At 35.7% G+C, this 26,925-nt stretch overlaps 1 protein-coding gene across 5 annotated transcripts in view; it reads right to left on the bottom strand.

The window, feature by feature from the left end:
* Nucleotides 1-26,925, bottom strand: part of LOC113251236 (uncharacterized) — a 573,820-nt gene that overhangs the window by 382,088 nt on the left and 164,807 nt on the right. Inside the window, exon 2 of one of the 5 annotated variants that reach the window (XM_044381738.3) lies at nt 7,560-7,627. The exons of the other annotated variants lie outside the window; for them this stretch is intronic. The gene's annotated coding sequence lies outside the window, so the exon portion shown is untranslated. The remainder of the gene's footprint in view (nt 1-7,559; nt 7,628-26,925) is intronic. 5 annotated transcript variants of the gene reach the window in all.

Genomic DNA, 26,925 nt, shown 5'->3' with positions numbered 1-26,925 from the left:
ATTTTATAATAGAAAAACATTTTTTTATAATAGAGAATATTTTAAAGAATCCATCCAAAAACTGTTACATCCACTCAACAAATTCAGTAAAGTTGTAGAAAACAAAATTAACAGGCAAAAATTAGTAACATTTTTATAAACTAACAACAAATTATCTGAAGAAGAAACAAGGAAAACAACCCATTTGCAGTAGCACCAAATAAAATACTCAGGAATAAACAACCAATGTCCATGCTATCCAAAACCATCTATAGGTTCTATGCATTCCCATCAAGATTCCAAGGACTTTTTTTTTTTTAGAATTAACAGAATTAGAAAAAACAATTCTAAGATTTATATGAAACCATAAAATACCCTGAATACCTAAAGAAATCCTCAGAAAGCTAAACAAAGCAAGAGGCATCAAACTTCCTGACTTCAAGCTATATTGTAAAAATAAAGTAATCAAAACAGCATGGTACTGACATAAAAATAAATACATAAACCAATGAAACAGAATTGAGATCCCAGAAATAAACCCATGCATCTATAGTCAACTAATTTTTGACAAGAGTCAAGGCTACTCAATGGAGAAATGATAGCTTCTTCAATAAATGATGCTGAAAAAAATATTCACATGTAAAGAAATGAAACCAGACCTCTCGCTTACACCACTCAAAAAATTAACTCTAAATGGATTAAAGACTTTAATGCCAGACCAGGAACCATAAACTCCTAGAAGAAACCACAGGAAAAAAGCTCTCTGACATGGGTTTGGCAACGTTTTTGGATATGACATCAAAACCACAAGCAAGAAAATTAATAAGTAAGTGGGACTACACCAAATAAAAAAGCTACTGTACAGCAATAGAAATAATCAACAAAATGAAAATACAACCTATGGAATGGGAAAAATATTTGCAAACTGTATTTTGATGAGAGGTTAATGTCCAAAGTACCCAAAGAACTCATACAAGTCAACAGGAAAAAAAAGAAAGAAAGAAAGAAAGAAAGAAAGAAAGAAAGAAAGAAAGAAAGAAAGAAAGAAAGAAAAGGGAAAAAAGAAAAAGAAAGAAAAAAGTAAAAAATGGGCAGAGTATCTGAATAGACATTATTTCCAAGAAAAAAAAAATGGCCACAGATACATCACAAGGTGTTCAATATCACTCATCATAAGGGAAATGTAAATCAAAATCACATGAGCTATCACTTCATACCACCAGAATGGCCATCACCAAAACACAAGAGATAACACACACTGGTGGGGATATGGAAAATAGGAAATCTCTGTTCATTGCCAGGGGCAATGAAAATTGCTGCAGCCACTGTGGAAAACAATATGGAGTCTCCTCAAAATATTAAAAATAGAACTATCATATGATCCAGCAATTCCACTTCTGGAATATATCTAAAGTAAAAAAAAAACATTACATTGAAGAGATATATACACTCCCACATTCAATGCAGCATTATTTATAATAGCCAAGACATGACAATAATCTAAGTGTCTATAAATGAATAAATAGATAAAGAAGTTGTGGTATATATACAATGGAGTATTATTCAGCTATAAAAAAGAAAATCCTGCCATTTGCAACATGGATGGTCTTTGAGGGTATTATACTGAGTAAAATAAGCTGGACAGAGAAAGACAAACATGTATGATCTCTTATATGGAATCTAAAAAAAATAATAATTCACAGAAAAAGATCAGATTTGTGGACCAGATATGTGGGCATAGTTAGAGAGAAAATTAAAGGAACGTGGTCAAAAGTATAAGTTATAAGTATCCAGTTATAAGATAAATAAGTACCAGTGATGTAATGTACAATATGATGACTATAGCTAACACTACTGGATGGCATATTTGAAAGTTAGAAGCGTAAATTTCAGAGTTCTCATCATTAGGGGAAGAAAACATTTTTTTCTTTTTCTCTTTTTTATATCTATATGAGATGTTGGATGTTAACTAGGCTTATTGTGGTTAACATTTCACAATACATGTATGTCAAATCATTTTGCTGTATACCTTAAAATCATACAGTTCTATATGTCAATTATGTCTCAATAAATATTTTATTAAAAAAAGTATGACAATGTCTCATCAAATAGAGAATATCAAAAAGAGATATAACTTATTATAAAAATGGAAATTCAAGGGGCGCCTGGGTGGCTCAATCGTTAAGCGTCTGCCTTCGGCTCAGGGCGTGATTGAGATAGAGCCCCACGTCAGGCTTCTCTTCTTCTCCCACTCCCCCTGCCTGTGTTCCCTCTCTCTCTGTCAAATAAATAAATAAATCTTAAAAAAAATGGAAATTCAAGAACTGAAAAGTATAATAATTGAAAATTTTACAAAAGATATTCAACAGAAGATTGGACCTTGCAGAAGAAACAATCAGCAAACCTGGAGATAGAATGATAGAAATTCTACAAGCCAAGGAACAGAGAGAATAAAGAATAAAGAAATATGAATTGCTCTGGAGAAACATGCAACACAATTATGGAAGCCAATATATATGTTAATGGGAGTACCACGAGAGGAAATAGAAAAGAACTAGAAAAAATTTGAAGATCTAATGGCTAAAAACACCAAACTTAATTAAAATATATGTATTATATATTAATAATATAATATATATGTGGCTGTATGTTACATATTGACATATAATGCATGTTTTATATACATTATATATTATATATAATACATATATTAATCTACACATCCAAGAAGCTCACTGAAAGACAGAGGCAAAGAGAAAATTGTGAAAGCCTGAAAGAGAAAAACAGCACATCATACACCAGTGAGCCCTGGTAGATTAACGGCTGACTACTTATCAGATATAATAGTGGCCAAAGGTCAGTGCAATGACATACTATTCAAAGCCCTGGAAAGGAAAAAAATCCTTGTCAATCAAAAATATTATTCCCAGGGGCGCCTGGGTGGCACAGCGGTTAAGCGTCTGCCTTCGGCTCAGGGCGTGATCCCGGCGTTATGGGATCGAGCCCCACATCAGGCTCTTCCGCTAGGAGCCTGCTTCTTCCTCTCCCACTCCCCCTGCTTGTGTTCCCTCTCTCACTGCCTGTCTCTATCTCTATCAAATAAATAAATAAAATCTTTAAAAAAAAATATTATTCCCAGGAAAAGCATCTCTCAAAAATTAAAGTAAAATAAAGGCATTCCTAGATAAACACAAAGAATGTGTTGTTCTCAGATTCTCCTTGAAAGATATATTAAAGAAATGTTACCAGGCTGAAAGTCATCCCAGACAGTAATTTGAGTCCACACACAAAAAAGTGAAGAGCATCAGTAAATGTAATTATATAAGACAGTTTAAATGCACATTTCTTCCTCTTTCTCCTTTTAACTGATTTAAAAAGAATTATAGAACACTATGTATGTAATTGTATTGTTAGGACTATGCATATATAAATGTAATGTATTTGACAATAATTGCACAAAGGGATTGGATGGAAACCCAGGTGTACTGGAATAAGAAAATTACACAATATGGTAACCTAAATCCACAGGAACAAATGAAAAGAACCAGAAATGGTAAATAAGATGGTTAATGTAACAAACTCCATAAATGTACACCTGTTCTCCTTGCTTCTTTCAGCTTCTTCAAAAGACATAAAAATATATAAAGTGACAGTTACAGCAATGTATTGTTGGGTTTGTAATATACAAACGTAATATGTATAACAATAACAACACAAAAGGTGGAAGAGGAACTCTATATAAGAGTAGCATTCCTATATTATACTGGAATTAAGTAAGTATATATCTGAAATAGATTCTAATAAGATGCATATTGAAAAAAATGATGACATAGAAGACCTCAGCTGACATCCCTCACAAATATCAACAACTAGATAGCTATCCATAAGCAAGAACAGATCTGGGAGAGCCCTGGAATCCACTTAAGACATTTTAACAAAACAGTGGAACAAAAAACATGAGAATAACTGCACTGGAAGAGAAGGCAGCTTCATTGTGCCTGCATCATCCCATCCCCTACCAGCATTGTTCAGCATCAAGAGGGACTTCCAAGCTAGAAAAATTTCCCCTCAGCAGGAAAGGAAGAGCAGGGTGAGTGACCAGTTTACCCAGGCTTTGGGCACTGCACCAAGGTCCTACTTCAGTTTTGTTCCACCCCATCTGGCAAAGCTGAGATGTCCAGAGATGGTCAGAAACAAGGAAAAAAGCGGGGGCTATCACAAGCAACCATGCAGTGGGAGTAATCACAGTTTATCTGCCCTGCAACAGACCTAGCAGATTTTGCCACTGAAGAAATCAATAGCCAGCATAGCCACTGAAAACCCCTCTGCAGATTTCACCAGCAAATATTAGTCAAAAAAACTAAGAGGCAGCCCACGGAATGGAAGAAGATATTTGCAAATGACGTTAGAGATAAAAGACTGGTATCCAAGATCTATAAAGAACTTCTCAAACTCAATACATGAGAAACACATAATCAAATCAAAAAACGGGCAGAAGATATGAGCAAACACTTTTCCAATGAAGACATACAAATGGCTAACAGACACATGGAAAAATGTTCAAAATCATTCGCCATCAGGGAAATTCAAATCAAAACCACCTTGAGATACCACCTTACACCAGTTAGAATGGCAAAAATCGACAAGGCAGGAAACAACAAATGTTGGAGAGGATGTGGAGAAAGGGGATCCCTCTTACACTGTTGGTGGGAATGCAAGTTGGTACAGCCACTTTGGCAAACAGTGTGGAGGTCTCTCAAAAAGTTAAAGATAGAGCTACCCTATGATCCAGCAATTGCAGTACTGGGTATTTACCCCAAAGATACAGATGTAGTGAAGAGAAGGGCCATATGCACCCCAATGTTCATAGCAGCATTGTCCACAATAGCTAAATTGTGGAAGGAGCCGAGATGCCCTTCAACAGATGTCTGGATTAAGATGTGGTCCATATATACAATGGAATATTACTCAGCCATCAGAAAGAACAATTACACAACATTTGCAACAACATGGACGGGACTAAAGGAGATTATGCTAAGTGAAATAAGTCAAGCAGAGAAAGACAATTATCATATGGTTTCACTCATTTATGGAACATAAGAAGTAGGAAGATTGGTAGGAGAAGGAAGGGAAGAATGAAGGGGGGTAAAGAGAAGGGTGAATGAACCATGATAGACTGTGGACTCTGGGAAACAAACTGAGGGCTTCAGGGGGCAGGGTGGAGGATTGGGATAGGCCGGTGATGGGTATTAAGGAGGGCATATATTGCACGGTGCACTGAGTGTTATATGCAAATAATGAATCATGGAACATTGCATCAAACACTGGGGATGTACTGTATGGTGACTAATATAACAAAATAAAAATTATTAAAAAAAAACAAAAAAAAAAGAAGAGGGAGGGCAAGAGAATGGACAAAATTGGTGAAAGGGAGTGGAGTGTATAGGCTTCCACTTATGGAATAAACAATTTGTGGGGATGAAAGGTACAGCATAACGAACAGACTCAGTGGTATTGAAATATTACTGTATGGTGACTGATGGTAGCTACACTTTGTGGTGAGCATAGCATAACATATAGACTTGGTGAATCACTATAGTGTACATCTGAAACTAATATTGTATGTCAACTACACTTCAATTAAAAAGATAAAGTAGTCTGAATGACAAACAACTGTAGATAGCATTATAAGTTATGATATATCCTCCCCTCCTCTATCTCCAATCACATTAAATCTTTTCATAGTTCTCTAATACACTGTCTAAATGTCTCTACTGAAAAATCAATCTTTTGTTCCTTTACTGATTCTCTTTATTCTCTTTTAGTGAATGACCCACCCATACTGGACCACCCACCCAATTTTGGATTTTGATGAAATACCACACACTATGTGACATACATCTGGTTTCCTGAATGGCTGAAGGGACCTGATGATATAACATAGAAGTACAGGGATAAGTTGAAGGTGAAGCTTGACTAATGGCAAACAGGTAACAGGAGGGAGATGAGCAGATAATATCCCCCTCCTTTCTTCTATTGTGGACTATGTTGAGACATATTTCCTCCTTGAATCCTTTTTGGAGAAGTCCCCTGCATCAAGTGAACTAAGTACCCAGCTCTGTCTCTACTTTATCCTGAAGCTGTAGGTAGCATGACAAACATCACATCACATTATGCTGCCTACACCCTGCCTAGCCTCAATTTCCTCCTCCCTCACCCTCATTGTGCTGGGTCTGTACCTCTCAAATAATTTGTTAGCCCTTAATTCTTGCATCCAGCTCTGCTATCTAGAAGATCTGAGCTAAGGCAATATCATTTTTTTTATTCCATACAATAGAATGCCATGAAGTCAACTAAAATGAAACAGTTCCATATGTACTGAAATGGAATTCATCTATCAATCCATCCATCCATAGATGATCAGACAGACAGACAGATAGATAGAAAGAAAGAGAAAGAAAGAAAGAAAGAAAGAAAGAAAGAAAGAAAGAAAGAAAGAAAGAAAGAAGGAAAGAAAGAAAGAAAAAAGCATGGTGAAGAACAGAAGAATTTCTCTTGGCAAAAAAAAAATTCTTGTATGATCGAAATATCTTTTGAAGAATACACAAATAATAAATCACAATTATTTTCTCCAAGGTAAGTAATTGGGTGGTAGTTATTTTTCTTATATACCATTATAAAACCTTTAAATTTTGTAGCCATATTTGTATTATTCATTAAAATTACCTTTAAAAAAAGAAATGAACAATTGTCATGAAAAGAGATTTCACAAAATAAACAAGCGAGAGAGTGAGCAAGCAAGAGAAGTATTTTTATGTTAAGTGTGAGAATGGTAAGCAGGACAATGATGCTAGGTCTTAAAAACCATGTTGAGGTTGCTGAAATTTATTCTATGTACAGTTGGAAGCCATACTAGCCCACTGAGCAACTTTGCATAGAGAAAAGAATTCTCACTTTGACTGTCTGGTGAAAAAAAAATTAATTAGATGGGAAAAATGTGGAAGGGGATCAGTTAGAGGTTGTTGCAATAACCCAGGTTTGCATTAGGCTCTGACAAAAGAAGATGGGACAGGTAAACTGGGGGCTTTAAATTTTACATATTTATGTAATTCTGTGAGCCATTGTGTGACTGTCAAAAATAGCAAATTATCTGGATCATGTATTATACTTTTTGTCAAAACCACATCTCTATGTTCCTAGCAATCATTTTAAATCATGACAGACAAGCCAGTCATATTCCAGAAAGCATTTTCTCCCTTTCAGCTTATTATAATCTGTGTTACTGATTCTTAGGACAATTAGTTTCTCAGAATCACCTTACATTTACAACATAATTTGAAGAGCTAAATGCTCTCATATTTGTCCAAGAAATAAATAAGTAATCTGATTCTACAGACTACTTCTGATCTCCTAGGAAACCACCATAGTTAAGGGAAATATTGATTGAGGTATATGCTATCTTAGAAGGTTAAAATACTCCAGTCAGAGACACTTAAATAAGATAAAACAATATTTGCATAAATCAATACTCTTAATACTCCATCTTCTCAAGGATATAGTGTCTGTTATGCCTTGCTTACCTTTGGAACTTAGCATCTTGATTCTCATTTTCCCCATTCTTTGGGCTGTACTTGTGTAGTCCTCAGTTCTTAAAAGAAGAAAAGCTTTATGGAAAAATTAAAAATTCTTAAAAGAAAACCTTTGAAAGCCATGTTTGCCTTCATTTTAAAAAAGGAAGGAGGCTAACATATATTGTAGACAATTATGCCCCAGTGATGTGACCAGTAAAAAAGAGGATATGTTAAAGTATCTCCTAACAATATTTTTAAATTTTTTAGGAAGAAATATACTTGCTCTTCAAGATGTATTCCCAGGGGTTAGGCTAAGAAATATCTCCACGTTTATATGAAGCTCAACAGGCAGTTCTAACAATTTACAGACAAAGGCCTTAATCAGAAACACAACAAAGAGAAGTGACAAGACTAAAAAACAAAATATGTTGACTTATGTCTACCAGATTAACACAGGTTCATGACTTAATATTTCTAATTTGGTAGGGTTTTGTTTTTTGTTTTTTTGTTTTTTTTGGTAAATGTTTTGTGTGTGGTTTTCTTCTGAAAGATAAAAATGACATTTGCTTTATTTTTTGTTTTTTAGAAATTCATATTAGTTTACATTAGTTACTATAACAAATAAATCTCAAAATGTCTTTTGGCCCTAATATGGAAGAAGTTCACTTAGGAGAATTTCTTTTTTTTTTTATTTTATTTTATTTATTTATTTGACAGAGATAGAGACAGCCAGCGAGAGAGGGAACACAAGCAGGGGGAGCGGGAGAGGAAGAAGCAGGCTCATAGCAGAGGAGCCTGATGTGGGGCTCAATCCCAGAATGCTGGGATCACGCCCTGAGCCGAAGGCAGATGCTTAACCACTGTGCCACCCAGGCGCCCCCACTTAGGAGAATTTCTAAACAGAAATGTTATTCTTCTCCAAGCACTGATTTAGGGACCTGGGATCCTTTCATGTAGTTGCATGGTCATCTTTAACACATAACTTCCAAAACTGCTGTGCTTATCTGCATCAAAGAGGTTGATGGGACAAGAGTATAGGGGAGGTATATAATATTTAAAAAATGTTTATATATAAATATTATATATGTTATATATTATACATTATATATTATACTATGTATGTGTATATGTACATGTATACCTTTTATACATCACATTTGCTTTATCCATTCATTCACTGATGGACACTTAGGTTGTTTCCATTTCTTGGCTATCATGATAATGCTTGAATAAATATGTGGGTGCTGATAATTATTTCATTTCCTTCAAATTATGCATCCAGAAGTAGGATTGATCAATCATATGGTAATTCAATTTTTAATTTTTTGAGGAACCTCTATACTGTTTTCCATAGTGGCTGCACCAATTTACATTCCCACCAAGAGAGCACAAGAATTCCCTTTTCCACATTTCCTCACCAACACTTATTATCGCATGTCTTTTTTCATGACAACCATTCTACAGAAGTGAGGTGATATCTCATGTTGGTTTTGATTGCTTTCCTGATGATTAGTGATGCTGAGTACCTTTTCACTGACCATATGCATGTCTTCTTTAGAAAAATATTGCTTTGGGTCTTCTGGCCATTTTTTTTATTAAATTATTTGGGTGAGTTTTGTTCATTTGCTTTGCAGTGCAGTAGTATGAGTTATGTATGTGTTTTGGATATTAACTCCTTATCAGATATATGGTTTACAAATATGTTCTCCCATTTTGTAGGCTGCCTCATTATTCTGTTGATTGTTTCTTTTGCTGTGCAGAAGCATTTTAATTTGATGCAGTGTCACTTGTTTATTTTTGCTTTTGCTGCATATACTTTTGGTATTATATCCAAAAAAATTGTTGCCAAGACCCACATCAAGAAGCTTTTTCCATATATTTTCTTCTAGGAGTTTTAGGGTTTCAAGTATTACATTTAACTCTCTAATTCATTTCAAGTTAATTTTTTTTATTATGTTCAGTTAGCCAACATATAGTACATCATTAGTTTTTGATACAGTGTTCAATGATTCATTAGTTGTGTATAACACCCAGTGCTCATCACAACATGTGCCCTCAACACCCATTATCCATCTACTCCATCCCCCCAAACCCCTCCCTTCTGTAACCCTCAGTTTGTTTCCCAGAGTTCAGAATCTCTCATGGTTTGTCCCCCTCTCTGATTTCTTGCCAGTTTTCCCTCCCTTCCCCTGTGGTCCTCCATGCTATTCCTTATGTTCCATATATGAGTGAAACTGCATGATAATTGTCTTTCTGTGCTTGACTTATTTCACTTAGCATAATCCCCTCCAGTTCTATCCATGACAATGTAAATGGTAGGTATTCATCCTTTCTGATGGCTGAGTAATATTCCATTGTATATATGAACCACATCTTCATCTATTCCTCTGTCGATGGACATCTGGGATCTTTCCACAGTTTGGCTATTGGAGACATTGCTGCTATGAATGTTGGGGTGCATGTGCCCCTTCTTTTCACTACATCTGTATCTTTGGGGTAAATACCCAGTAGTGCAATTGCTGGGTCATAGGGTAGCTCTATTTTTAACATCTTGAGGAAACTCCATACTGTTTTCCAGAGTAGCTGCACCAGCTTGCATTCCCATCAACAGTGTAAGAGGGGTCCCCTTTCTGCACATCCTCACCAACATTTGTTGTTTCCTGTCTTGTTAATTTTTGCCATTCTAACTGGTGTAAGGTGGTATCTCATTGTGGTTTTGATTTGTATTTCCCCAATGGCTAGTGATGTTGAACATGTTTTCATGTGTCTGTTAGCCATTTGGATGTCTTCTTTGGAGCAATGTCTGTTCATGTCTTCTGCCCATTTCTTAACTGGAGTATTTGTTTTTTGGGTGTTGAGTTTGATAAATTCTTTATAGATCTTGGATACCAGCCCTTTATCTGTACCGTTATTTGCAAGTATCTTCTCCTATTCCATGGGTTGCCTCTTAGTTTTGTTGACTGTTTTCCTTGCTGTGCAGAAGCTTTTTATTTTGATGAAGTCCTAAGGGTTCATTTTTGCTTTTGTTTCCCTTTCTTTAGAGATGTGTCTTGAAAGAAGTTGCTGTGGCTGATGTCAAAGAGGATACTGCCCATGTTGTCCTCTAGGATTTTGATGGATTCCTGTCTCACATTGAGGTCTTTCATCCATTTTGAGTTTATCTTTGTGTATGGTGTATTTTTGAGTGATGTAAGATAGGCGTCCAATTTCATTCTTTTTTTTCCTCTAACTGGAAAATTTCAAATGTTGTCTTTGAGTTCACTGATTCTGTCTCTGTATGATCAAGTCTGTTGCTGAAGCTCCTACTGAATTTTTCAGTTCTATCATTGTATTCTTCAGCTCCAGGATTTCTGTTTGGTTCTTTTTCATGGTTTCTATTTCTTTATTAAATTCATTTTGTTCATGAATTGATTTCCACTTTGTTTAGCTGTCTATACGTATTTTCTTGCATTTCATTTAGTTTCTTTAAGATGATTATTTTGAATTCTTTGTCAGGCAAACACTAAATCCCCATTTCTTTGAAGGTAGTTACACATGCTTTATTAGTTTCCTTTGGTGGTGTCATATTTGTCTGATTCTTCATGATTCATATAGCCTTATGCCAGTGTCAGTACATTTGAAAGAAAACTCCTCTCCAGTCTTTACAGACTGGTTTCAGTACATAAACACCTTTTCCTGTCTGTTCCCCAGGGTTATAAGATTACATCTAGGATTGCAGTCATGCTGGGTTGGATCTGGTTATAAGGCTATCACTGGGTCTGCAGTAGAGTCTGTAATTAGCAGGTTTGTTACTGGTGGCTCAAGTGGGCATAATCCTGTCTGGTCTCTGGGTGGATGGACTGCTCCCAGTAGCTTGTTTAGTGGGGTGCTGCTGGGCCAAGGGTCCATTTCAGGATCCACAGTTAGATCTTCAGACAGCCTATTTTCAGGTACAAGGCAGGTATGGCTCCTGCCAGATCCCTGGGAGGGCAGTTGTCTAGTCACCAGATGGGCTTCTGGGTGGGCAGGACTGGCATAGGGCTTACTGAGAGAGGCCAGAATCAAGTACCACATCAATTTCAGGTTCCCAGATCAATCTTCGAGATTGAGGTCTACAGACCTGGCTCTGGAAGTGCATCTCAGTGTGCCTCCTATTTGGTCTCTGGATGGGATAGACTGGTCCCTGACCATTACTGGAAGGGCTGGAGCTAAATGAAGGGCCCTTTTAGGATCTCCTGAGGCACAGATATGAGTGTCTTCTGCCTGGTCCCTGTGCCAGAAAGACTTTTTGTAGACTGTAGCTGAGAAAGCCTGGAATCAAGTATAGTCCTCTTTCAGGACTTCTAGCGGTACAGATGAGGGTATATCCCACTGGTAACCTGGGCCAGCAGGGAACCATGGACTGTGGTTGAGAGGGGCTGGAGCCAAATATAAGGCCCTTTCAGGATCTCCAAGAACATAGGAATGTTTCCTACTAGTTCCCAGGGCTGGTACATCTAGTGATAGACTATAGCTGTAATATGAATGGAGCTGAGCACAGGACACTTCAAGATGTCCATGGGTATAGCCAGGAGTATCTCCTGCAGGATCTCTCTGGTTGGAAGGCACTGGAGCCCAATATAGGGCCCTTTCAAAATCTCTGGGCTTGCAGATAAGAGTGTCTTTTGCTGGGATCCTGGATCTTCAGGCTTGCTAGCAGACTGTGACTGTGAAGGAGGTGGAGCTGCATATAGGGTCCCCTCAGGTCTCTGGGGATGCAGATAGGAATGTCTCCTGCAGGGTCCCTGTTCCAGAAAGACTATTTGTAGAGTGTGGCTAGGACAGGCTGGAGCCAAGTTACAGAACCCTTTTAGAATGTACAGTCTGAGTTTGGTAGGCTTACCTCCAGAGGTTTCTGAAGTAGAGCCAAGAGGGGCTAATGCTGATTCATGGGCCATTTCAGGGTCCACAGACAGGAAAAAGGTCTGTAAGTCTTTTCCTAAACACACAGATAGGTGTGACTCCTTCCTCGTCCCCTGGCATGTAGCACTAGCAACACAGACCCAAAGCCAAATTGCTCTATAGCTGTGTTCTCAGGGGTACAGAACTCTCTCCATTTCTGTAGTGTGGACCAGTCAGTGAGTAAGCTGACTTAGGTGTGAGCCTGCCTTCTTAAAACAGCTCTTGGTCTTGACCTGCACTACGGTTTCACAGTCTCCTACTTAGACCCCAAAGTTCCAGCAAAGGCACTTTTTTCTGTGGATGAATGCCAAATTATTGTTGCTGAGCAGGGAGACATAAAAGCCACATCTTATCTGGCTATTTTACTGATGTCAGTCTTTTTTTTTTTCCTCTAAATAAATGTGTTTATTGTTCTTTAATAAAAAAGGAGTCATCATGTATAGTATTGAAGAAGAAAATAAAAATGAGCAACAATGATCATCTTTTTGCCAGCGGATAACCTTTTAAAAAGCCATTGAGAGATGCCTCATAATCTTCAAGAATAGATAAGCAAGTTATGTCATGAAATACAGTATTATGTGCTTCAACAAATCAAGTTTGAAATGTAATTCTCACAGTTGATAACTTTATGCCAGTACATGTTAAGGACACCAGATCGTAATGCTAATGTTGAGTGTATTTTCTCAGTAAAGAATGTTGAATGGGCACAAGGACCAAATAATTTTTATATAAACACTATACCAGTTATGTTACAACGTAAATGGAACACATACTGTAACTGCAAGGAATTTTATAAGCAAATTCTGCAAAACAAGGAACAGTTAAGCAGAGCTAAATTGGGGCAATATAATTAAAGAAAGAAGTATAGAATTCAGATATGTGTAATTTATTTCAGATGAACAATAACTTTTCAGTATTAGTGTGTCCTGAATAATAGTTTTCTTTTGCTCAAAATACATATGCATAGGAAATTAAAAATAATTCAAATTTAACTGAATATCCTGTATTTTTATTTGTTAAATTTGGCAATCCTATCTAATAACAAGTATTCACTCCCACAATTTATCTTTACCACTCAAAGCGTTCACCAGTGTTTATGTTGTCAATCCTCCAAAAGCTAGTATGGTATAGTAGTTAAAAGCAAGTAGTTGGAACCAAACTATTTGGGTTCAAATCCAGATTCTTCAGATGTCTCAACTTTCTTATTACTTAACCTACCACATTCTCTATCCCTAAAGTAGAAATGAAAATAGTATCTACCTCAGAGGGGTTCCAGGTGAGTTAACACCTAGAACAGGCTTTATTCATAATATGCACCAAAGCATATGACTCAACAATCTTCAGTCTAGAGTCAAGGCTGTAAGTCCTGCAAATAGAGATTTCGCTTATCTGTATTTTGCATCCTCCACAATACCATGCATATAGTATAATAGTCAAGAATATTCTCTGAAGCAATCAATGAGCAAGATGTAACAATTAATTGTGGCCCCTAAATTCTCTTCTAAATGCAATTCATAACACAGATGGAATCACCATGTGAGCAGTATTGTCAGTGCTAAGAAACATCCAGGTAAAAGGAAAAAGCATATTATGTATGGGTCCTTAGAAGAGTCGTATGTAAATAAATGTGCCTGAAGTTAATTTGCCTTCAAGACACACCGAGTGCTATTTTAGATGAATAAAAGTAACAATCAGGAATGAGGAAAAACATTGGAAAGAGCTTCCAGAGTTTTTGGGGCTCAGCCAAATGCAAAAAGTTTAACCAGGAACTATTCAACAAAGGTTAACTTCCCAGGCTGTTCACTCTGGTTCACAATGAAATTCTTGTTTGTAGTCCATCAAATTCAAATGGACTGAAAGGGGACATACAGGAAAGGAAAGGTCCTGATTCACTGCAAGAATAGCCTAGAGCATAGGTTCTCAAACTTTTTGTGCATTAGAATCACCTGTGCATTAGAATCATCTGGTTTTGTGGATCTGGGATAGGGCTTGAAAATTTGCATTTCTAACAAGTTCCCAGGTAATGTGAATGCTGCTGGCCAAAGGACCATGCACATTGGAACCACTGGCCTCGAGGAAGAAGACTGGAAGACACAGAATCCCAGAGATAAACAGTTTTCCTTTCCTCTTAGCTATCTATTCCTAATTTATTTAGAGTCCTATTTACAGGGAAAAGTTGCCCATTAATGGCTATTTTACTATTTGAGGCAAGATTTTGCCTCTGCATTAAGCTTTTAAATGAGATTTCTCCACAGGTAAACCGGGTAATTTCACATGCTGCAAAAAGGATAAAAGGATTCTATGGGAAGCAGCATCTTAGGTTCAAATCTTCTGCAAATGGAGAGAGGAAATTTAAACTTAAAGCACCATATGTGGTAAATCGAGAACCAAAACAAGACCCGTGCAGCTTTGCCAAACCCAAACGACTCCTGGTTTTTCCTCCCTAACCATGAAATGGTGATCACAGCAGCTGGAACAATTCATTGTCTGCCAAGCAGCTGTGCTGACAGCCCACATGTGGAGGCTTCAGTCAAGCCCAACTCTACACCTCAACCTCCTGAAAGGGGGGCCCTCTAATGACCTCTCTTCCCCCTTTGCCTCCAACTCCAACCTATCTTCCAGTGCTCCAACTCAGGCCCTGCCCTCGTTCCTTTTTACTGAAAGCCAAGAGCAGTGAGAATCTAGACCAAGTATGTCAGCATTTAAGTACATGCTTTTCTGAAAATATTCTCAGTTGTATATTTTTATAGTCCACATTTCACTAAACAACATTCTTTTAGCAAGTAACATCTCCATCTTTTTCATTCTTAGTAAATTCAAAATCTGTAATGTTAACAACTGCTCTTACATAAACATACTTCTTTTTCTTTTTTTTTGCATTTGTGATTTTTTATTTGTTCTTGAAACCAAAATGCCAATACCTTTTTTTTTTATTTTTTATTATTATTCTTTATTATGTTATGTTAGTCACCATACTGTACTTCATTAGTTTTTCATGTAGTGTTCCATGATTCATTGTTTGCACATAACACGCAGTGCTCATTGCAATACATGCCCTCCTTAATATCCATCACCTGGCCAATGAATCCCCCCACCCTCTCCCCTCTGAAACCCTCAGTTTGCTTCCCAGAGTTCAGAGTCTCTCATGGTTTGTCTCCCCTCTCCAATTTCCCCTTCTTCATTTTTCCCTTCCGTCTCCTAATGTCCTCCATGCTATTCCTTATGTTCCACAAATGAGTGAAACCATATGATAATTGTCTTTTTCTGCTTGACTTATTTCATTTAGCATAATCCCCTCCAGTTCCATCCATGTCAATGCAGATGGTGGGTATTCATCCTTTCTGATGGCTGAGTAATATTCCATTGTATATATGGACCACATCTTTATCCATTCATCTGTTGAAGGGCATCTTGGCTTCTTCCATAGTTTGGCTATTGTGGACATTGCTGCTATGAACATCGGGTATATGTGCTCCTTCTTTTCACTAATAAACATCCAGATACCTAAGTCTGACTTACATATATGCAGATATTCTGCTGAGAAATGAGACTTCTTATACCTACATAGCTTAATCAACAGAATGAGAACTAGAAAACCTATGCCAGGTTAGCCTGTGCTAGTTAAATCCTTTAAACTCTTCATTCCAGGAAATTCTTGCCCAGGAAGATAAAGCTATAAAATAATAATTGACATGATTCTTTGTTTCAAAAAACTACTGAAAGCCAATTTGTCCTGGGCAAACAGTTCACTTGGCAAACAGTGGGTTAATGAAAATTCATTTCAAGACTCTACCATTGCCAAGTACACCAATCCCAAACTATTAGGTCTTCAACTCTGCCCATTCCATTTTCCCACCATGAATGACCCGCCCTAAACCACATGGGTCAGACCCCCAATCTGATAAATATCCTCCCCTAGCTTCTCTCTTCTGGCAGGGATGTCAGTTCAGTCTTCTTCCTTACTGCAGTAGGTCTAATAAACGCACCTTAGCATGAGCAACACATTTCCTGGTGGTCTATTGGAAGTCAAACATGGATACTATCCACATAGCACATACACTATCCAGAAGACTCATGTTATTCAAACACTAAGAGATCACTATTTTCCTCAACACATAATCTTGCTTCTCTTCTTATATTAAAAGGGAATTTTAGGTGACTAAGTTAAAATCCCAATAATATGAGCATCATCCAGGGGTCTTCAAATATTTTATAAGAATTTTGTAAAACTATGTATACCTTCACAAAATTTTAAATTGATATCTGAAATTTTCACAAGTTGCAAAGAATATAATTTCTAGCGTCTTTTAAATGCTGACATTTCAAAATTAAACTATTACATCACTGAAGCAGTCCTCTCCTACATGTATCCCAAGGAATAAAATAGTATAGCCATTTGATATCAATTTCCATTAAAAATACATAAACAATCTTAATAGCAACTTTGTTTTGTTCCTTGTACTTTTGAACTAGTATTTCCATTACATTTTCCTCACATATTTTTATTCTTAATGTAATTTATTTTATGGCTGAAAAAAATTTTATTTTCCCTGTTAAAACTTCTCTGCTACGAAAAACAGTATAAATACAATATTTTTAAAAGTCAAATTTTTTAAATATTTATTTATTTATTTTGTAGAGAGCACAGGAATTCATGTGGGAGCAGAGGGGCAGAGGGGGAGGGAGAGAGAGAAGCAGGCTCCATGCCCAGCAGGGAGCCCAATGTGGGGCTCAGTCCTACAACCCTGAGATCATGACCTGAACCGAAATCCAGTGAGCCATTTAACAGACTGTGCCACCCAGGTGTCCCTAAAAGTTAAATTTCTTATGATCAAAAGGATATACATGTTTATGAGGTTATTGTAACAATTAAAAGTAAATGGCTCATTTAAAAAAACATAAATATATTACCAATTTTGACAATTATTAACTCAAATGTAAAATTTCATTGTAAATTAATCTTTAATTAGATAGTTGGGCCTCGGGCACCTGGGTGGCTCAGTCGATTAACCATCTGCCTTTGGCTCATGTCATGATCCTGGAGTCCCAGGATCAATCAAGCCCCATGTCAGGCTCCCTCTTCAGTGGGGAGTCTGCTTCTCCCTCACCCTCTGACCCTCCTCACTTGGGTTCTCTCTCTCTCTCTCTCTCTTACTCTTTCTCTCTCTCTCTCTCAAATAAATAAAAATCTTTATTAAAAAATAGATAGTTGGGCCTCTGTTTTTAATTAATTCATGTATCCATGCACTAATATAATCCTGGAATAAGACAGCTTAATATCAATTATATTCCTATTTTTCACATTCTATAGATATAAGCTCTAAGAAACCCTGTTACTTATGTACATACATAGGAATAGAAGATGGTTTTTGTTTTTAAGTAGCTATAACAATTCTTTGAATTCCTTCTTAAAATATGCCAAAATTCATATAGTGACAAAGCATGAAATATTTTTTCAAGAGTGGCAGAATGTTGATAATTTCTGAAGCTAGATTATGGGCGTGTGGGAATTCATTATAAAGGTCTCACTACCTTTGTGTATGATTGAAAATCTCCACAAAATTATGTTTTAAAAATTACTTTTATAATCTATCAGTTGATAACTTCATTAGGTTCCCCTTAAATGTTGTTGAAAGTGAAGAATTAGAAACCTATAACTTGCAAAGTGATTCATTACTTAGTCATTAGAATCATTTATTTTCCCAAGACAAAAATCAATATTTTCAATTATCATATTGTTTGGCATCCTTACAATTTTTTACACATCAGGGCAATGCATCATGTTAAGATTTGGGCAGGTGAAAGATATGTGTTTCTTTTGTAGATCTGGAGAAGGGCAATTTGGAAGGAAGTGAGAAAAAAAAAGCTACCTCTCACCACAGGGTTGTTCTGGGCAGAAATTTAGGGAACAACGCATGAAGAAAATTGAAGACCTTATCAATTTCCTTAAAACTCTCTTTTCCTGGAGGGGCTTTAAGTAGCCCTAGGACTTTGCATAATAATTTGAAAGCTGGTGGTCTAAGCCGCATCTCTCTGTCACCTACTTCCACCTATCCATATCTGTTTGTATCTGCATAGCAGCCTTGCTTTTGTAACTAGAGGGGAACTGGGGTGTTTTATTTGAGTGGAAGGCCTGGTGTCTGTCCCAAACCAGCCACCTCAACTAGGTCTGAGCCCTTATGATTGAAGAGATAAGGGATAGAAACTTTTCATGATACTTGGTGAAATGCCACTTAATGGGTGAGCAAAGAACAGTAGAAACTAATGAGGTACAGCTGATTAAAGGCTTTGTGAGATCCTGAGTTCAACAGAGCTTCTAGATGCTGATGGTAAAATATATCAGAGAGAAATAATTGGAACCCATGTCTAGAGTAGGTAGCTTTGGGAACAGCTAGACATGGCATTCTTAGCAGAAACACTGTGAGTTTTAACCTAGGTAATAAGAGGGGGCATAGAAACTTAAGCCATTATCATTTTGTCATTTGGTTATTTTACTTCATTTTGTAATCACAGGTTATTGATGTCTGGAATTAGAATTATTCTAAGAAAATTAGTTTTATCAAAAGTGGTAATATGTTTCAGCACTCTCTAAAAATCTAAGATTCCCCAGAGGGCTTAGCACCACCACGGGAAGGCATCTACTTCTCCCTGTACAAGGGCAATTCCAGTTTTATTAGTTTTGTAAATTGAGATTTGACCTGAAGCTTCATTTGGGAAGAAAGGTTAGTTCTACTGCTACTTAGTTTATAGGAAGGTCCATGAGTTTTGGAGGTAAGACTTCCATCTAACCTTGGAGAAGTTATCAAAACTCTCTTGACCCTTGGTTATCTATAAAATGAGAACAATTATACATTCTATTTAGTGTCACTATCTACAGTTACTTTTTAAAATTTAATAAATCTTAAGTGCAGTGTATTTAAAATGTTCCCTGTTAGGGGCGCCTGGGTAGCGCAGTCGTTAAAGCGTCTGCCTTCGGCTCAGGGCGTGATCCCGGCATTCCGGGATCGAGTCCCACATCGGGCTCCTCCGCTGGGAGCCTGCTTCTTCCTCTCTCACTCGCCTGCTGTGTTCCCTCTCTCGCTGGCTGTCTCTCTGTCACATAAATAAATAAAATCTTTAAAATAAAATAAAATAAAATAAAATGTTCCCTGTTAGGTATGAGTTAGCAGTTGTGAAACTACTTTATATGTATTTGGGTTAAACATTTAAGTACATGCATTGTAGGTAATGAAAATTTGGTTTCTCACTATCAGAAAAAAAATTACAAAGCCTGTGAAGGTATCGGCATCAACACATAGTTTAACAGATTATGGATAAAGAGATGGATGGATGGATGGATGGATGGATGGACAGACTGTATCTAATACTAACATTGGTTAGTATTCATGTATTTATTCCGCTGTTCTATCTGCTGAGACCGTCAAGAAGCAGGGATACCCCAAGAGCACTGAGCACATCTAGTGCCCAGATCTTGAGTTCTAAATATAATTCTTCAGTGAAAAGAACTGGGGTGCCTTGGGTAAGTGGTTGATTCCAGGGCTGGGGCAGAAAAATATATGAGGAGCTTGGAGAATTTTGCGGTACCAGACATTAAGAAAGTACTAAGAAAATTTGTGTAGAAAGGTGAGGCATGTCAAAGGAGTACAAAGTCCAACCAGAAAGAGCCCCTTCAAGGGCCAAAGCTGGAAAATTTTGAGGAATAAAATAAATAATGATAGTACTGGATTAAAACCCAAAGAATAAAATAAATATCCATGAATCCAAATGGACATAAATAAATAACTGAATAAATGAATAAAATGGGGAGAAAAGACAATTCTTCCTTAAAGAAGTATTCCAATTAAATGTAGAAGGAATGATAGAAATAGAAAATCAGCATTAGACACCATAGAAATAATTACTGTAAGTAAAATCCACTAATAAATGTTTAAATTAGGGGGTAAAGGTTTAAGAAGAAATAGGATATTTGCATAGTCTTAGAGAATCTCAAGTATTTATTAATTACAATGGGAAAAGTAGTCATTGTGCAATGGAGAAACCTGGCAGACACTATTTTAACACATTGTGAGGGTATTTGAAAACTGGTGTGGGGTGTTTTTTAATTTTTTGTAAGTAGTGGGGACGTGGGTATTGCCAAGAGTCATCGAAAAAGGCTAAGAATGCTACCTGTGCTGCAGGGAGTAGAATAGTCATACATGATGAATTCTGCATTCCGCACAACTTTCAGAAGTGAAATCATGTAGATGGGACATTTTACATAGAATGGAAGTGAAAAGCCATTTTATGATCTTTAGGGATCTAAGCTAACTGTTCTACACAGAAGTACAACATATTTTTAGCATGGTGTTAAAATTCATTGAATTCAACTGCCATATGAATCAAGGAAAGATTGTACTTTGTTTTGCTTAAGAAAGAGTTGTTCATTTCAGAAAAACACTGGTGACCATGTTTGAGTCACTTCTAAAAAATACTGTCTTACAGTTATAGTCATTCTATGCTTACGTTCAAGCACATGAAAACCTGAAGTCTTCTAGTATTAGTGGTACGTGACCATTTATATAATGAAATACATAATACCTGATTAGAAATTACCTGTCTTCACTTTGTATTATATTACAATTAAGTTAGTATATTGATTTAGATGAAAGTATATGTAGTTGGCAGATTATAACATCTTCAGTTGAGGATGTAAAAAGGATGTAAAACATTTTTTTAAAGCAATTAAATCAACAAATGATCCTGGAATAAGTGGATATCTACATGCAAAATATGGGTTTGGACCTCTCCCTCATACTATATACATAAATCAACTCAAAATAGATCAACACCTAAATAAAACAGTGAAAACCATAAACATCTTAGAAGGAAGCAAGCATTGGGGTAAGTCTTTATGACCTTGAATGTGGCTATGGATTTTTAGATATGTAACCAAAAGCATGAACAATGAAAGAAAAAAAAATTGGACTTATTCAAATTAAAACCTTTTCTGCATCAAAGGACATGATCAGGAAAGTAAAAAAAAAAAAAAAAAAAAAACCCTACAGAATGGGAGAAAATATTTGTAAATCATACAACTGTTAAGGTTATAGTATTTAGAATGTTAAAAAAAAAAAACAACCTCTCATGACTCAAAAATAAAAAGGCAACTGCATTAAAAATGGTCAAAGGATGTGAATAGACATTTCTCCAAAAAAGATATACAAGTGGCCATGGAAAGATGCTTAATATCATATTCACCAGGAAAATGCAAATCAAAACAGTAAGATATAATTCATACCTATTAAGATGGTTATAATTCTTCCCATTTTTATTGCACAATACACAGAACATAAAATTTGCCATCTGAACCATTTTCAAATGTATAGTTCAGTGGTATTAAATACATTCATAATGTTGTGCTACCATCACCACCATCCACCTCCAGAACTTTTTCATCCTCCAAAACTGAAACTATTACCTATAAACAATCATACCCCATTCCCAATTCCCTCAGCATTCACATCCTAAAAGTTCATCTATGTTGTATTATGTGTCAGAGCTTCCTTCTTTTTTAAATACTGGATAATATCCCATTATACGTATGTAGCACATCTTGCTTATCCTCTCATCCACAGGTGGACACTTGAGTTGCTCCCATGTGTTAGCTATTTTTAATAATGCTTCTATGAACACAGGTATACAAACATCTATTCAAGACACTGTTTTCAATTGTGGAGAGTATATACACAGTGGAATTGCTAGCTCATATTGTAATTCTGTTTTTTAATTTTTTTAAGAATTAAACTGTAACCACAGCAGTTACACCATTTTATGTTCTCATCAACAGTGCATAGGGCTCCAATTCTTCCACGTCTTCACCAGCACTTATTATTTTCTGTTTTTTTTTTCTTTGACAGTAACCATTCTAATGGGTGTGAGGTGGTATCTCATGGTGGATTTCTTGTGGAAGAATAACTGACATGTAATATTAGTATTAGTTTCAGGTGTACAATGTAGTGATTTGATACTTATGAACATTACAAAATGGTCACAACAATAATTCTAGTTACCACCTGTCACCATACAAAGTTGTTACAATATAATTGGCTATATTCCCTATTCTATACGTTACATCCCTGTCTCATTTATTTTACAACTGGAAGATTGTACCTGTTAATCCCCTTCACCTATTTTGTCCAAGCCCCCCCACCTCTCCTCTACAACAGTTTGTTCTCTGTATCTATCAGTCTGTCCCTGTTTTGTTTTCTTTGTTCTGTTTTTTCTTTTAGATTCCACAGAGTGAAATCCTATGGTACTTATCTTTATCTAACTTAGTTCACTTAGCATAATACCCTGTAGATCCATCTGTTATTAAAATGACAAGATTTCATTCTTTTTATAGCTGTGTAATACCCCACTGTATGTCTTAGATAGATTCTATCAAACTATCTAGTTATCCAACTACACACCACTTCTTTCTTATCCATTTATCCATCGAAAGGACATAAATTGGGCTGCTTCCATGTCTTTGCTATTGCAAGTAATGCTGCAATGAACACAGGAATGCTATGTCTTTTCAAATTAGTGTTTTCATTTTTTTCCCAAAGAATACCTAGAAGTGGAATTGCTGAATCATATGGTGGTTATAGTTTTAACTTTTTGAGGAATCTCCATACTGTCTTTCATAGTGGCTTTACCAATTTACATTCTCACCAACAGTGCATGAGGGTTCCCTTTTCTTTATATACTCACCAACACTCCTTTTTTTTTTTTTTATAGTAGCCACTTTGACAGGTATGAACGGTATTTCACTGTAGTTTTCATTTGAATTTCCCTGATGGTTAGTGATGTTGAGCATCTTTTCATGTGCCTCTATGTCTACTTTGGAAAAATACCTATTCAATAGTTCCCTGCCCTTTTTTTAATTGGATTGTTTGGGATTTTTTGATATTGAGTTCTGTGAGGTTTTACAGATTTTGGATAGTAACCCCTAACTCACAAATGATTATGTCATTTGTGAGTATCCTCTCCTATTTAGTAGGTTGCCTTTTAATTTTTTTATGGTTCCCTTTTGCGGTTCAAAAGCTTTTTAGTTTGATGTAGTCCCACTTGCTCATTTTTGCTTTTGTTGTCCTTGCCTGAGGAAACAAATCCAAAAGAAAATACTGCTAAGACCGATGTCAAAGAGCCTACTACCCGTTTTCTTCCAGGATTTTTATTGTTTCAGGTCTTATATTTAAGCCTTCAACCTATTTTGAGTTTAATTTAATATATATATAAAAGTAGGCCAGTTTCACTCTTTGGCATGTGGCTGCCCATTTTCCACCACTATTTACTGAAGATTAATTAGTAATTAAAATTTCCCAGCAAATACTCAGGACCAGCTGGCTTACAGGTGAATCCTGTCAAGCATTTAGAGAAGAGTTACTACCTGCTCTTCGCAAAGTATTTCAAAAAATTGAAGAGACAAAAATGCTTCCAAGCTCATTCTATGAGGCCAGTATTACCCTGACAACTAAACCAAAGACATTACACAAAACGAAAATTACAAGCCAACATTCCTGATGAACATAGATACAAAAATCCTCAACAAAATACTAGCAAATCCAATTCAACAATACATTAAAAGGATCATACACCATGACCAAATGGAATTTACTCAGGGATGCAAGGATGGTTCAATACCCACAAATCAACTTGATATACCACATTAACAAGTGAAGAGTAAAAATCATACGATCATCTCAATAGATGCGGAAAAATCATTTGAAAAAATTCAACATTCATTTATGATTAAAACTTGATGTGCATTTCCCTAATAATTAATGATGCTGAGCATCTTTACATGTGCTTAATGGTATTTGTATATCTTTTCTGGAGAAATGTCTATTGAAGTTTTTCACTCATTTTTAAATTGGGCTGTTAGGGTTTTTGTTGTTGTGGAGTTGTAGAAATTCATTATATATTCTAGATATTAATCCTTTGCCATATATATGATTTGAAAATATTTTCTCTCTGGGTGGCTTTTTATTCTGTTGATAAAGTCTTTTGAAGCAATAAATCATAATTTTCATGAAGTTCAATTCATTTATTTTTTCTTTTGTTGGCCATGCCTTTAATGTCATACTCAAAAAATCATTGCCAAATCCAACATCATAAAGCTTTTGCCCTGTTTTTTTATAAGTACTTTTAGTTGTACTACTTACATGTAGGTCTTTGATTTTTTTTAGTTAATTGTTGTATATGATGTGAGGTATGGGATCAACTTTATTCTTTTGCATATGCATACCCATATGTACCATTTGTTGGAAGGACTATCCTTTCCCCATTGAATGGTCTTAGCACCCTTTTCAAAAATCATTTGGCCATAAATGCAAGAGTTTATTTCTGGACTCTATTCTGCTGCATTCGTCATATGCCTGTCATTGAGATTTTTATAAGGGCTAAATTGAATCTGTAGATCACTTTGGGTGGTGTTGACATCTTAATAATACTAAGTCTTTTAACCCACAAACACGGGATGTGTTTTCACTTATTAATGTTTTAATTTATACAACAATGTTTTATAGTTTTTATTATACAAGTCTCATCTTGGTTAATTCCTAAGTATTCTATACTTGTTGATACTATTATAAATATAATTGTTTTCTTAATTTCCTTTTGGATTATTCACTGTTAGTACAAGGAAATGAAACTGATTTTCTGTATCCTTAATTTGTACCCTACCTCTTTCCTGAATTCATTTATTAGTTCTAACAGGGATTTGTCTGTGTGTGTGGAATCTTTGGGGTTTTCTGTATATAAGATTATAACATCTGCAAAGAGATAACTTTACTTCTTCCTTTCCAATCTGGGTGCCTTTCATTTCTTGTCCTTGCCTAATTGTTCTAGTTAGAACTTCCAGTACTGTGTTGAATAAAAGTGGTAAAAGTGGACATCCTTGTTCCTGATCTTAGAGGAAAAGCTTCCAATCTTTTACCATTGATATTATGTTTGCTGTTTTTCATATATGGTTTTTATTATGTGGAAATAGTTTTCTTCTATTTTTTTAAATCATGAAAAGGAGTTGAATTTTGTCAAATGCTTTCTCTTCATCAATCCTCTTATTAGCTATAGGTCTATTTAGATTTTTTATTTCTTTGATTCAGTCTTGGTAGGTTTTATGTTTCTAGGAATTTGTGTATTTCATCTGGGTTATCCAGTTGTTGGCATACAATTGCTCACAGCACTCTCTTCTAATCTTTTATTTCTGTAGAATGGTTATTAATACCCTTACTTTAATTTCTCATAATAGTAGTGTGAGTCTTCTTTCTTTTATATTTTTTTTAATTGAAGTATAGTTGACTACACAATGTTACATTAGTTTTTGGTGTACAACATAGTGATTCGACAAGTATATATATTATGCTATGCTCACCACATGTGTAGCTACCATCTGTCACCATACAGCACTACTACAATACCATCAGCTATGTTCCCCATGCTGTGTCTTTTATTCCTGTAATTTATTCATTCTATAATTGGAATACTCTATCTCCCACTTTATGCATTTTGCCCTGTTATTTCCCCTTTATGTATTTTGCCCTTCTCTCTTTTTCTTAGTTCATCTAGCTAAAGGTTTGTCAATTTTGTTGATCTTTTCAAAGATCAACCAACTTTTGGGTTCAAAATTATTTTCTTTATCATTTTTATATTTCCTATTTCATTTATCTTTGCTCTAATCATTAGTATTTACCTTCTTCTGCTAGTATTGGATTTACCTTACTTTTTCTTTTTCTAGTTCTTCAAGTTGTAAAATTAGGTTGTTGATATGGGATTTTTTTTTAATGAAAGCATTTATAGCTATCAATTTCCCTCAGTACTGCTTTTACATCTCATAAGTTTTGATACATCATCTGTAAGTATTTTCTAATTTTCCTTCTTTGTTCCATTGGTTTTTTAGTGTAATATCCGCAAATTTATGATTTTTTTTCCAGTTTTGCTTTTGTTACTGATTTCTAACTTCATCCTGTTGTGGTCAGAGATACTTCCTATATCTGTCTATTAAAATCGATTGATATTTCATTTGTGACCTAATATATGGCTTATCCTGGAGAACATCTCATATGCACTTGAGGAAATGTGTATTGTGTTGTTAGATAATGTCCTGTATATGTCTGTTAGATCTAGTTGGTTTATTGTGTTAAGTACTCTATTTCCTTATTTGTGTCTGGTTTTATTGAATATTGAGGGTGGAATAATAACATCTCCAACTATTATTATAGAACTGTATATTTCTGTTCCATATATGAGTGAAACCATATGATTATTGTCTTTCTCTGCTTCACTTATTTCACTTATCGTAATCTCCTCCAGTTCCATCCATGTTGATGCAAATGGTTAGTACTCATCCTTTCTGATGGCTTAATAATATTACATGGTATATATGTACATAAGCAATAGCATGGAGGACCATAGGGGAAGGGAGGGAAATCTG

Source organism: Ursus arctos, unplaced genomic scaffold, assembly GCF_023065955.2.
Source record: "Ursus arctos isolate Adak ecotype North America unplaced genomic scaffold, UrsArc2.0 scaffold_10, whole genome shotgun sequence".
Taxonomy (NCBI): domain Eukaryota; kingdom Metazoa; phylum Chordata; class Mammalia; order Carnivora; family Ursidae; genus Ursus; species Ursus arctos.
Note: the sequence above shows the minus strand (reverse complement) of the source record. Positions and strands in the feature narration are given on the sequence as shown.